The sequence below is a fragment of the Nelumbo nucifera genome, chromosome 4 (assembly GCF_055504915.1).
Source record: "Nelumbo nucifera cultivar China Antique chromosome 4, China Antique-T2T, whole genome shotgun sequence".
Taxonomy (NCBI): Eukaryota; Viridiplantae; Streptophyta; class Magnoliopsida; order Proteales; family Nelumbonaceae; genus Nelumbo; species Nelumbo nucifera.
The window spans coordinates 84086803-84102500 of record NC_142652.1 but is presented as its reverse complement, the minus strand read 5'-3'; positions in this window follow the sequence as shown (position 1 = coordinate 84102500).

Below are 15698 nucleotides of genomic sequence, written 5' to 3'. Positions count from 1 at the left end.
CTCCAAAAATTTATTTTAATTATTTTCATCTTTTTTCAATCCTAACTAATGTCACTTGTCAAGTTTAAGTCCAATCTAGGCTGTACATCTCAACCTAACCCCCGTATGATTTTTCAGAAAAGTGATGTTTGCTCCTGGGAGAGCCCCAAAAGCTTAACGTACTCTTTGAGGGGGAGTGGTGACTCTGGGGGGGGGTTCCCCCTGGGGGCGCCATTGGGCGAGCGTTGGCAGTCATGGGGCTTCCCCCCCGTCACCCATGACGCACGGGTAGCGCAGTTGCATGCACTAGAGGCGACATGAAGGCACATTGATGCTTACCGAGCATGACATGGTAGCGCAATGACGTGCATCACAATGTGCAAGGTTTTACTTGATAGTGCATGCTGCTGCACAATGACGTGCACTAGAAGAGATCTGGGAGTGCGACGATGCACGCGTTGCAGCGCAATGTCTGTTGAGTGCCCCTTGATCGCAAGCGATGTGTGTTGTTTTTGAATTTTTTATGTTTTATTCCATGTCATTTTTAAAGAACCAATGAGATGCTCTCATTCCCCAACAATCTGAGATCAAATCAGCCCCCCCACAACGTCCCATAGCACATCCCCGTCGTGGCAACATTTCCTAATGATAATCGAAAAAATGATGATGTCATCATTGGGAGATGTTCCCAATACAAGGCAGAGATGTGTTGTGGGACATTGTGGGGGCTGATCACTCCAACAATCTCTTCTCCTAAAATTTATCCTAAACTACCTCCCCCAATTTCTCCTAAATCATCTCCAATTCCTATTTATCTCCTAACTTGTCTCTAATTTACTAGAGAATTTCCCTCCAAATTATCTCTAATTCCTATTTATCCTCTTTACCAATTTTTATCTATTTCTATCTAAATAAAGATAAAACTAAAATTTAAAAATTATTTAAATATTTTAACAAATTATACAATAACTATAAAATATTTATTAAAAACAAAAAAATAATTATAATAGATTTAATAATATTCATATTTTTACAAGATTAATAATGAAATTATGTAATACCAGTATAAACTATAAAATAATTATGAAAAACAAAAAAAATAATTATAATAGATTTAATAAAATTCATATTATTAATAGTTTTATATTTTTACAAATTTCATCATGAAATTATGTACTAACAATATAAATTATGATTTTCTAGATTCTTCAAATAATAGAAATTTAACATTAAAAAAATAAAATATTATTTAAATATTTCAATGACTAAATATCTTACACTCAAATAATGAGTATTTTTAAATATTTTATATACTATTTAAATATTTAAATAACTAAATATTTAAAATAACGAAATAATTAACATAAGTATATTTTAAATAGTTAAAATAACGAAATTATGCAATAAATTAAAAAAATTAAAATAAAAAATCATAACAAAATAATATAACTAATAATAATTTAAAATTTTTACAAAATTAATAATGAAATTATGTAGTAATAGAATAAATTATAATTTTATAGATTATTAAGTTCAATTAATAATTATAATTATAAAATTTAAATAAGGATATTATTTAAATAACTAAATAATATTTTAAAAATACTAATTTCACTTATATCAATTAATAATTCTAGAAAATAGCTTTCAAAGAAATAATATTCATTAATAATGATTTTAAAATCTTAATCTATATTTATTATTTATTTAATATACCAAAATTAATATTTATTGTATTTTCAGAAATTATTTATAGTTTTCTTATAAATATATTTTCAATAATTATGTATAAATCTATATATTTTTTTGTTATTTAACAGAAAATTTTTAATAGTTATTGGATATTAAAATACTGTTATTTAATTTTTTAAATTTAATTTTTTATACTTATTGTATTTATATATTGTATTATTGAGATTATAATATTTATTGACTAACTTAATATATTTTTAGTATTATTGTAATTTAAAATTTTTACAAAATTAATAATGAAATTATGTAGTAATAGAATAAATTATAATTTTATAGATTATTAAGTTCAATTAATAATTATAATTATAAAATTTAAATAAGGATATTATTTAAATAACTAAATAATATTTTAAAAATACTAATTTCACTTATATCAATTAATAATTCTAGAAAATAGCTTTCAAAGAAATAATATTCATTAATAATGATTTTAAAATCTTAATCTATATTTATTATTTATTTAATATACTAAAATTAATATTTATTGTATTTTCAGAAATTATTTATAGTTTTGTTATAAATATATTTTGAATAATTATGTATAAATATATATATTTTTTTGTTATTTAACAGAAAATTTTTAATAGTTATTGGATATTAAAATACTGTTATTTAATTTTTTATACTTATTGTATTTATATATTGTATTATTGAGATTACAATATTTATTGACTAACTTAATATATTTTTAGTATTATTGTAATTATTTTTTATTAGTTATTTATTTTATTTTCATTATCAATAGATTTTTAATTATTGTGCATTTCGCTATAAATTTTTAATAATTATTGGAGATTAAACTACTTTTATTTTTTAGAGATTAAAATATTAATTTATATGAAATTATGAGTGTTGATCACGGCCCGAATTAGTTCGGTTGTAGGGTATTTGGCCAACCAAATCGACATGGTCAGGTTAGGGAGTTGGTTAACCGAAATCTATTGATCATTAGTGAAATCAAACTAAATCGGGGGTTGTACTGGTTTGGGTTGATTTTCGGTTTGCTCAATTGGTTTAACAAATTACATTGAAAACTTAATTTTAAATTTTAAAAATTATATTAACATTATTCAAAAATAAACTTATAATATAAAATATTTGAGACTAAGAAAATATGGGAATTTCCTCACTTTCCTATCTTAAAAAATTATATTTAAAATATAAAAATATGAATATATATATATATATATATGTGTGTGTGTGTGTGTGTGTGTGTGATTGGGTCTTTCGATTTTGGTCAATTTACAAATGGCCACAGCGAAATTAATCACAATTTCAACTGGAAATATTAGAAACTCAGCAATACGGGTCGAGTTATTTGGGTTGGTTGGTCTCATCAGTTCGATGAACAAGCTTAGCTGAAATAAATTATTGTTATTTTTGTATTGTAAAAAGTTATTAAAAGTATTATAAAATATAAAACAATTGTATACTCTTATGTGTTTTATTGTTTAGCTTTCCTTAACAAACCCCATTCATCGCACAAGTCTCCGCTAGTGTAATTTATGTTTCTTAATTCAGTTTTTTATTTTTTATTTATAAAAATATTAAAAATTGCAATTTGAGGCCAAAAAGGGGTTTTTTTTCATGAAAATAGCAGGGCAAGGTGCCAATGGACCGTTGGGATGCATAGATCTTGAAAAATTACCCAAAATAAAAAAAAACCCTAACCGGACATCTAAGTGCAAAGTTATGGCCTCTGAAAGTTTGCATGCATTAAGTGTGCAACCCACAACCCAGTTAGGGATGGCAATTTCTACCTTAACCGGTGGGTACCCGCCCCTACCCTCCCCGATGGGGCGGATTTTTTTTTGCTTAAATGATGGGTTTTGGGGCAGGTATGGGCCCGTACAGGGTAGGGTACGATATTAGGTTAAACCCGACCCACATATTGTTGGAAAACATATAAAATTTATGTACTAGGTCACTAGGTGTTGAATTTAATAATATTTTGAATCTTGTGTAAAGGATAATTGCTAGTTTATGTGTTTTTTACATGTCCTAATCAAATAATTAGAAATCTTGATGTTCATTTGTGTTATTTTAATTATGTATTGCTTATATATGACAAGAAATAATAGAAAATAAGATGTGGGTTTTAAACTCAACTTGACCCTACCCTTGAATGCGGGGAGGGTAGGGTCGGGGAGGATTTTGCACTTTCATGTTTGGGGAGGGTTAGGATTCTCAAAATCCAACCCGCTATGGGTTTTGGAGTGGGTACAGGTTGGGAGGTTTAGGAAGGCGTGTAGGGTCTACAATTTACAAAACCCTTATCGAACCCACCCCGTTGCCTTCCCTCGACCTGGTCACCGGGTCGAATCGGTTAGGTTAAACGGTTCTTGACCAAGACAACGGTTTTTGGGTCTTGACTAACCGAACCCAAAATCTTGGTTGGGTGATGGTTCGAATGATTCGATCGACAGGGTCAATAGCAGGTTGAAAACATTAATCTCCACCATTCATTTTTTACCCAAAATCATTATTGCCCAATGGATTTAACCATTTTTAAATCCAAATTACCAAATTACCCCCAAATTATGAAAATGCCCATCAACTTCTCAAAAACTCGTTGCAACAACAATTTTGAATAAGATTATTTAGGATTCGGTTAGCCGAATTGTGAGATTTTTTTTTTTTTTTTTTTTTACGGAAAAGTATAGATAGGCCTAAAGCATATTTCTGATTTCCACTGCAAATCTATAAACATTCAAAAGGTCAAAAAACCACACTCTATGCACCCATACCTGCCCGTGAATTAGTATCAATTCTGACCTGGCACCCACCCCAATTGTACTTTGTGCCTATGAATTCTTACCCTGGGCTAAACCGTCATTCTCCCTTTTTTTTTTTTAAAACCAAAGCACTGGTTTTTGAAAAACTAGTACTAAACCGATCAGTTTAGTTAATCGTTGGTTTTTCAATTTTTAATTTCATAATATTATACATAATAAATAGAAAATATTATATTATCAAAAATAAATAATACATTATATATTATAGTTATACATATTTATAATATATAATGCATATATATTCAATAATAATATATGTATATTTTTTTTATAAAGGAATATATATGCACTATATATTATATACGCATAATTATAATATACACATTATATATTTGTTTTTTTTGAAAATACCAAGTCAAAACCGAAACGATTTGTTCGGTTTTTCATGATTACCCTAGATTTGATAGTATCCCACTTTCCCGGATATCTTTCTTCCATCTCCCCTCCCCCTTGTTTTTCGGTCTAAGATTTCATTGACGATGAAGGATTTTATCCTATTTGTACCTTGGGTTGGATCTAGTTAGAAACCCCACCTACATCAATCGACTGGCAGGAGATCCATCGGCATAGGAAGATCCTGAAATTGTTCGAACACAGCATCCACCATCGTTTTTCTTTTACATTCCAGAAGATCGCCGGTTTTAGGTCACATTGCAAATAAGTCCCCAGTCAGGTGAGGTATTCCTTCCTCGTATGTTTTTATCAGTTCTTTTAGTATATGGTATGTATTTTCTTTCTACTAGTGTGATAGGTTCCAAGGAACTTGATGTATGTATGTTTTCAAGGAATAGAAAATTTGTTATATATATATATATTATATAAATTTCTTATGAGAAGAAGAAGAGTTTTAGTAAACGGTGGTTAACCAAATCGGGTTCCTTCTTAGTGAGTCCCAACCCCCATCTCTCCGGAAATAAATGAATAAAAGTAGAAGCAAAATAGTTTAATACAATAATAAGATAATATGTATTTACATATAAAAGAATAAGGTGGACAATAATATATACATCCAAAAGGAAAAATAAAAGTGAAATGAAAAATTGATGAAAATGATATTAGAGTGGCAATTATGTCAAATAAAATGTGGAAATATAGAAAAATAGAAGTAGTAATAAAAATAAAATAAAAGCAAAAACATGAAAATAAGAAAAAATACATTAAATATATAAGTAATAAAAAATATAAATAAATGAAGATGTGTAATAAAATAAAAGATAACAAAAAAAATGTGCAAAAAGATAAATAAAGAAAAAATGACAAGAAAAGCAAAGGAAAAGTTTTTCTCTTATGATAATTTGTTTTTGGCTTGTTCCCTTGTTGTTGATAGTGTTTTCAACCAGTCGTTAACACAACCGGTTGAACCATTTGAACCGTCACTTGGTCAAGATTCGAGGTCTGGTTCGAGTAAACCCCAAAGAAATGCCAAAAAACATTCGACCTGGACAGTTGGACCGTTGACCCAACTGACCCAGTGATCGGGTCGTGAGTTGCATACTAACAATTTATGCAAACTTCAGGAGGCCATAACTTTGCACCCCGATGTCCGATTGAGGTGATTTTTTTATTTTGGGTAACTTTTCCAGATCCATGTGTCCCAACAATACATAAGCACCTTACCCTGCCATTTTCGTGAAAAAAAACCCTTTTTGGCCTCAAATTGTAATTTTTAATATTTTCATAAATAAACAATTAAAAACTGAATTAAAAAACAAAAATTAAATATAAAATAATACATATATAATATCTAAATCATAGTTATACATTATTTATTGATAAAATATGTATCTGTACATATATATATATATATATACATATATACACATGTATTTATCGATAAAATATGCTGACGTGGCACGGTCTGAACCGTTCGGCCCAGTTGGTCGAATTGGTGACCCATGACCTGGAGACAAAAACAGTTCGACCTTTGGGTCGGCTTTTAAAACACTGGTTGTTGCTTAATATTGGTGTTCCTTTGATATTCAACCCCAAATACCCAAATATCATAACATGGATCACATTATACACAAGATTCACATCATTATTTTCTTGTTGACTTGACTGTAGTGTTATCTCCATGGGCTGTGGTTGTGGCAATAGTGGTTGTTGCTGCTGCTGGTAGAACACTCCATCAGAGTAGATATGCTCCTGCATAAGAACTGCATTGTCCTCTTGTTGTGGTTGTGGTAGCTGTTGTTGTTGTTCTTCAATGTCTACACTGGCATGAGCTGTATGAACTTTCGGAGAATAGCTAAGAGAATTTTCAATCATCTCCACCAGTTCATTCATTTCTGTCTCTTCCTCATCCACTAAAAACACTGGTACACCCTGTTGATTTTCCAATACTGTTTCTTGCTGATGTTCATTTCCTTGTTCTAAAGATGGGATTAAGGACACAAATGCATCATTGAGATTCCTATAATCCCCGACCATGTTTTCTCCTCTTCCTCCTCCTTGCCTTTCTTCTTTATCAACACCTTCTTTCTTGTTCTCTTTAATTCTACAGAGGACCCACTGTTGGAACTTGCCACCTGCTTGTCCATCATCTTCTGCAAGGCGGAACTCATGCATAATCCAGTTGGTTTTTTCTCCAGATTTGCTAGATTTCTTAGTATCCTTCTTGTATCGGTAGAACACAAGACTCTTCTTGTATCCCACGATCCTCCTTTTTTCATCAAAAATCTTTTTACTGCCTTGTGTAGCCTTCCACCAACCTCCTTCCTTAATAGGGTGAGTTACCACACGATTTGGTCTTGATGCATTCTGTGATTTTTTCTCTCTTGGAACAAAGTAATACCTTTCCTTTATCAAACCACCGTAAGTAGGAACCACTGTAAATGCATAAATTAATTGAAACATCAACAAGGGGTTCAAATTTACAGGAATACTGTTGTTTCTTCTAGTTTTTGCATGTATAATTCTGAGAAAGAATTTTTATTTGCTGCAGGAGGTAGAATGAATTGCAGTGGAAAGCGGAGCTTTTTGCTGTTTAGATGGGGTTGTCTTTTCATTCTTTTTGATGTTTAGGTTTATTGCCTAGGTCTTTTAATGGGGCTTTTCATTCAATTGCTTCTCTAATGAATAATTCAGGTAGTGATCGATGTAATTATTCGGGATATTCGGGACAGCCTGTTATCCTCTTTTGTCTCTGTTAATACATTTTTGTACTTATCAAAAAAATAAAACATAGATAAAAAAGATTAAGGGTCTGTTTGATATGCGGGATTAGGGGTCTGGAATCAGAATCAGAATGGTTCATTCTGGTTCCAATTGTTTGATTGGGTGTAATCGGAATCCCATTCCCTTTCCGAATGGCCACTCCCTGCCCCTCCCCAATGGAGTGAGGATCCATTTCAGCCAGTTCCAGTTCTAATATGAACCAAAGAGTAGGCCATTCTAATATGGACCAAATTAAATCTGGGCCAATTAATTGACACCCTCACACCCCTACTACATATATCTGCTACGTAATTTATAAAGAAAATACAAATATAAATGAGTAACGTACTGAAAGATGATCGAGAAAAAAAATATATTAATCAAGAATCGGTCCAAACTCAGTCCACTAACGTAGGAAAAAAAAAAAACACGCAGTGATCGAGATAGAAGTCAGCAAGAAATTCAAGAAACGTACTGAAAGATGATCTACGCATATGGGGTGTTAAACTAAAACAAGAAAAAACACAACATAGATTAAAATATTTAATTATTGACATCTGTTAATCAAGAATCCATTTGACGTAGAAAAAGAAGCCAAACCAACAAGAAATGAAGTAATAAGAAAATCTTACAAGGTAGAAACTGAGGCTCGGAGCGGTAGACATCAAAATCTTGAACGTCAATTGAAGGCATGTCAATACCCAAAACCTTGGGTCTGAGATAAGAATGGATCAACTCTTCGTCAGTTGGCTGAAATCGATATCCAACAGGAATATCATGTATGGACAACATCCTCTTCTCTTCCATTTCTTTCTGCCTCGATCAATGCTTCCAATTCCAATTCCAATTCCAAGATAACAACGATCGTACGTGACTGAGCTAAGTAATAGCCTCTACCAACTACGTATACTACGTATTTATAAACAAAGAATTGAAAGACGGTGAACCATCAAACAAATGAAAATTATATTCCATCGGATTCGGATCGGTGCCCCATTTCGGGTTTTCGGGTCGGATCATATGATTCGCTTAAAATGGATCTAATATTCGGATCACCCCTATGGGAATAGACCATTGGTGTTCCCCTCATGCAGCTGTGGTTGCAGGTGCAGACACTTTCTCGGAACTAAACAACCATTCCTATTCCTGTCTGAACTAAACAAACAGGGAATAAATTATTTCCATTCAAATTCTGAAGGATTTTTGTTCTGATTTCAATTCCAATTTCGATTACGATCCAAACGGACCCTAAATTGTAATTGATATTCCCCACATGAAGCTGTGGCTCCAATTGTAGGGGTGCAAATACTTTCTGGGATCGATTGCCCCATCTCAAGTTTCGGGCCGGATCATATGGTCCGATTAAAATGGATCTAATTCGGATCACCCCTATCCGAAATTGGGGGACAAGGATTTATTCCAAAATTGGGGTTGGGATGGGAAATATGACCCCCACCTCGAATCCACCCCATTGCCATTTTCCCAACCCAAAGCCCGATTTTTGAGCAAGTCTAGCTGTCTAGTTGTCAATCGGTCGTATGGGCTGTCTACTTCAGACTATTTTGCTAGTTTATCTATAAGCAACTAAACCAACTTAGCAGAATCTTTAGTTCAGCCCTCCCACAGGCCACAACAACTTCTGGCATTCTAACGTGGACCCACATGGACAACCTATAACCTATATTTGGTGAAAAATCTGTAGAGCCCAAATTGGTTATCAATCCGTTTTTTGAACTTAGCTTATTTGGAGTGCTTCAAAAATTCTGAACCAACTTAGCTTAGCTGAATCTCTAACTCAACCCTTTTCAGACAGGCTAGCACTTTTTGTTGCTTCTCTTAAGCTCCATTTGTTTTTCAAGTAAATCAGGGGAGGGGGAGTTGGTCAACAGGAAAGTGGTTCTCATTGACCAACAATTCCATATTTTTTTTAGTTTTTCAGGTCCCATGGTAAATGACTACCTCTTTTAATAATGACTTTTTGATGGATGAAACCGTCATTGTTTAACTTAGCTAGGAAACAAAAGAACATGGGTAATTGTACTTGTCCAGGTAAGTTTACCTAGGTAAATGAAAAACCAATGGGGCCTTACATGAAAGTGTAAAATGACTGTTTATTTGATCAAAGTAATTTAAACAAAAGAAATAATTGAAGTGACATTTTGAAATAAAAAATAAATAAGGCATTACAAAATAGGGTATGAGACTATTTTGTAGAAATTTAACAAAAGTAGGAAATTGTAAAAGATATAGAAATTAAAAAAAAACAAGAAAAAGATGGAAATATAATAAAATACAAAAAAACAAAAGTTGCAGAAAATATAACAAAAAAGATGAACTACAGAAAAAATACATCGAACCAAACAGTTGAACTCATGACCCCAGACTGGCCAAATCCGTCAGATCCTAAAACCAGATATCATAAAAAACTAGCAAAACCTTTAACTCAATAGGTTCAATTGGAAAACTAGTAAAGCGGTCCCAATTTTAGAAAATTGGTCAGTTTTTTTGAAAATTTTTAAACATAAATGCAATCTTTTAAAGGTTGTAACTTTACACTTGGATGTTTGATAGGGGTGATCTTTGTCAAAAAAAAAAAAACAAAGACACTTTTTAGCCTCAAATATTAATTTTTAATAAAAAATATATATTAGAGCAGAATATAATTATATACTTTAAATATATGTATATAATTATGATATAATTGTGTGTGCGTGTGTGTGTGTTCGCCAATCATCACAGTTCAACCTTGGTTAAACCTCTAACTCGTGAATATCTCTCTTTCCATGACAATGCTAGGTATAATTTTGTGAACATTCAAAAAAAAAAACAAGGAAATACAGAAAACACTAAATATTAGAACAAAAATAAAAATACAAAAAAAATTGCAAACAAAGAAAGAGAGGAAAGTACAAAAAGACAAAGAATTCAATAGAATACAAAACTTCTAATGCAGCAATTTTGTAATTTTATATGTACCATCTAAGGGGCTAAGTGTCACTGCCCCCCATAAGACCTTTGACTAATATCTTACTGCCCCCCACTAATATCTTACTGAACTGGGAGGTAAGATTATGTGTAGATGTGTGGCAAAAGAAGAGTATTACAACCAAATACTTGAAATTGTCTCCTTTACAATATTTTATTTTGTTTTCAGAAAACTATTGCTTAAGAACAAAAGAAATGAAAGACAAAATAATATAAATTAAAGTTCTAAGAAGTACAATTAAGCCCGTTTATATAACTGATTCTTATAATGTGATAAAATCTTGAGAGGAATCATCTTGGTCCTTTGTTTTGCAATTGATATTCTCTATTTATCTAATTTATTTAAGATGAGTTTGGTTTGATACTAAAGCAAGAGGGGAATAGAAAGTTGAGGGAAATTTTCTCGTTGATGTGCTTGTGACTTTTATTTTAAAAAAGAAAAGCCAAACATATCCCTTAAGCCAGTGTTATCATAATTGATCTTATTGTTGTTGAATGAAATTAGCCAAAGGCAATCCAAAACAAACATACTATATGTGTTCGGCTCAGGATCGATTCTATTGTTCTATATAATGCCAAATGGTGGACCTGGTTTGGCCAACATTATGACAGAATGGGTAATAAATTTGAGCGACCTGTTGCAATCAAAGTTACAAAAATTTCCATGAAAAGGATGTCATAACACCACTAAGTTCCCACATAAAAAGCTTAGTCTCAATTTTAGAAAACTGGTTAGTTTTTTTAGAATTTTTAGACGTAAATGCAATTCAACACGCCAACCCCTGAAGTGGGCGATCAAGCTAGGTGAATATGACTTTCAATTTAGTATGCCAACCCCTGAAGTAGGAGAACATAATACCATTTTGAAGGCCTTGACTAGTGTGGCACCTATCCCGACCTAGGATGAAGAGCCTTGGATTCTCTATGGGGACGGTTCGTCTAGTTAGAGAGGAAGTGGAGCTGGATTGATCCTCTACAAACTAAGTGAGGTCAAGTTGGAGTACACCCTCTGATTCGTGTTTCAAGCATTGAATAATGGAGCAGAGTACGAGACACTCATAACAGGGCTATCACAAGCCAAGGAGGTCGGTGCAAAGCACTTTGTCATTTGCAGTGACTCGCAGCTCGTGGTTAACCAAGTGAACAGACCATACGAGGCACGAGAGCTCGCCATGTTGGCTTATCTAGCCAAGGTTAGAGAGCTCCTCCCTTACTTCCGCTCTTGGTATATCCAACAAATTCCAAGGTTTAAGAACGTTGAGGCTAACACGCTCTCCAAATTGGTCGGTGCGACGGACAAGAGTTGTCGACATCGAAGACCTACCATGACCAAGCATTGAGAGGGTGGCAAAAGAGGTCACTCCCATTATGGTAGTAGAGTCGAATTGAATAGACGCACTTACTATGTAATCATAGGCGAGCAGTTGTATTATAGGTCGTTCACGTTCCCCTACCTGTACTACTTGCGGCCTACCAAGGCTGACCAAGTGCTATGAGAGATCCATGAATGTCTTTGTGGAAGACACTTGGGGGTACGACATTAGCTCAAAAAGCCCTGCGATAAGGGTATTATTGGCTTACGATGATAGGTGTTAGTGACATGCCAATATACTACATCAGCATGCTGCTGACCTGAGGTACCTAACTAGCCCCCAATGTTTTACAAACTGACCCAAAGGCCGAACTGTTTTTGCATCTGGGTTACGGGTCATTGGTTCGATCGATCGGGTCAAATGGTTCAGGTGTATGTATGTATGTGTACAAATATGTATTTTAGTAATAAATAATGTATAAATATATATATATATATATATATATATATATATATTAAAATTGGTTTGTCCATGTAGACATATCTCTCCTTTGAGATAGGTTATTTATCCATTTCTCATTTTTTTTCTTATTTTCTTTTGTTTTAAAAATATAAAATAGTAATCATTGTTTATATTTATTAGATTAATAAAGTTGCACACTATTAGAGAGAGAGACTGTTAGCACCTGATTTTTGCTCGGTTTGCCACTTGAGCCTCCAATTCACCCCAAACACCCGATCAGACCCTATGACCTCTCCAAAACACCCAAAAATCCAGAAAACCCAAAATTCACCCCGAGAGCCCTCAAATCCCCCGCTAAACCTATCCGATGGCCCTGATCGACCCTCACTTACACCTCAACCATTAGATCAGACACAACCATCAAGCTTGGACATCCCGAAACACCTACCCATGAAATTTGAACTCAAGATCCCTTCATTCACCCTTCCATCAAATAAATATTCAATTTCGACCATTCTCGTACCCACAACACATATCCACTTGATCCAAACACATCTAAACCAACCAAACTATTTCAATCACCTCAGAATACCAAAAAAACCCTACATATGAAATTACAGCTCAAAACACCTCCATTTACCCTCAATCACACAAAGATTCTATTTTGTGGCTCCAGATTGACCAGATTCCATATCTGCTCGATCCGGGCCCAATTGGCTCAATCTGATTTTGTCAATCATCTCAGACTACCTAAGAACCCCACCCAGAGAAATTTCACCCAAAACTGCCTTTATTTTCCCCTTCATCACACAAGGATTCTATTTTGAGCCCTATATTAACCGAATTGAACCCTTTTCCAGATCTTCCCAATCTAGGCCTAGTCGGGCCTATCTGACCATTCCAATTAACCCAGAATGTCCGAAAACCCCACCCTACAAAATTTTAACCAAAAATTCCACCGTTTGCCTCTTCATCCAAAAAGATTCCATTCCGATCAATCTCATTAGCCCTCATGCATCAAAAACCCTTCTCAACCATCAGACCCATCTCAGCCCTTCATCTTTGACCCAAAATCTCAGCCACCCATCCAAAACCCCGGTTTGACCACCCTATGACCCGGTTTAGCCCAACTTACCTAAAATTACCAAAATACTCCCTTAAATTTCCTAAAATTACGAAAATACCCCTGCCCCATATCAATTCAAACCTGAGTTAGCCATTCATGAGGAGGCACTGTTCACTCTCCCTCACCCTTCGACACACAACGGTGGATTGGCGGGAAACTCTCTCCACCGGTCCCTCTCTCTTACCTTCCTCCTTCTTTTCCTTCCTCCCACTCCGTTTTCTCTCCTTCACCTCTTGAAAATCTGATGGATTCTTATCTGATTTCTTATCAAATCGGGTTTGATATACCCTTACCAAATCTAATCTAATCCATTTGTAGTGCTAATATATTGTGCAGGACCAGACTTGGGAAGTGATCACTTCAAATGTTATCATACTTTACTTTCAAATGTGTTACTTTAACAAATAAGTAGGTTTAATATCAAATTATAGGTTTAAAATATGATTGTCAATTGCAATCGTTTTTTGTATGGGTCAAGGTAGATTCAGTCCCTACCTGATAAATAATTGTGTAGATGAGTTCTGATATTGTTTGACTGTTTCCAACTTGTTGTCGACTCAGCTGGTTGGACTTCTCCCAGGAAACACTCTTTTTTTGTTTAATTTATCTGGGTAAATAAGATTCCTTACTTTCCAATAATATCCTTGTGTATCTTAATTATTGCACAATAACCTAGCATTTCCCAAGCATAACCTAATATTTCTCTTACATTGCCTTTCAAAAACTCTTTCCAATACCAATTACCGAGCCCTCTGAACTTTGCTAATTAGAAATCATATCGAAACTGATATAGTAAAATATTAAACAACAGTAGCACTGCACCACATTGTAAAAGGATAAGCCTCATATAGTGTTCCTGTTGGTGCAATATCAAGTACTTAGCACTTTGGGTTCTGTTTGTACTCCTGTTTCCTAACTTGAGATTTATTGGCCAAAATAAATTGTCCAAAAAGTTCCAAGTGTGGATAGAAGTTTAAAGGACGAGGTGCTTATAGAACTGAAATTCCTGGAATGCATCCAGAAAGATGTAAAACAAGCAATTAAAATCCTCTTGTCAACATGGTTTTGTCTTTACTCATCCAAGTTCTAGAGACAAATTGATGGCATTGATTTTTGGGTCCAATAGGATGATAAGGTTGATTTCAAGGGGGTAAGAAGATAGAACATGATACTACAAGCCTTATTAATTTGGGAAAATCTATGATGCACAAAAGATATTGTATGGAAAGAGTTTTGGCCAATCAAAATCCACCCATGAATTTTAATAAATAACACCATATTTGCTACCACGTTTATAATTCCAGTTTATTGGTCAATTGTTTTTTGTATATCATATCTTTTCCATATCATAGTCGAACCCTATTAGTATATATCCAATCAACCCAATTAATTATAAATGAGTAGATAAGATAAAATTAAATTTTCAACAGGGCCGACCCCTCAGAGTTCGACGTGCCAGCCAGCCAGCCGCCGAGGACCGTCTGACCTCCTAGCCGAAGAGGGGAAGAATCTGCATAGTCTCGCGATTACTACCAAGACCAAGAACATCACCACCGCCGCTGAACCCGACCCTCATATAAAAGTCCGAAGCCTGGGCCCAAGCCCAATCAGAAATTTGAAAAGAGATTTTTTTTCTTTTTTTATTCAATAAAAAGGTATTTTAAAAATTGTATATATATATATATATATATATATATATTAAACAAAATATGTTTTTTATTATTTAATATATATTATCAAGTCGAGCTCAAACTCAGGCTTAGTTATTCCTCTCATGTAATTAAACTGCCCTGGAAGACGTCTGCCTCAACAGACGTCAGGGACTGGGTAAGCATCTTCCTTTACTTACTCTAAACACAGTGTAAAGAAACTCGACCTCGTCAATATATTATAACCTGCGCCCATTTGTTCTAATCCACAGTCAAAAATCAACATCAATTTCCAACTATTATATTTACATCAAATTTAATACTCCAAGATCAACTAGACCCACAGTCAAAAATCGATCACACCAAACTTTGAAAAGAATTCATAAATAATTTCACAATCAGAGAAAGTTTCAAGAAAGAAGCTTGGAACACAAGAAAAAGTAACCCCATGAATCACTATAAAGCAATGCTGTAGTGAACT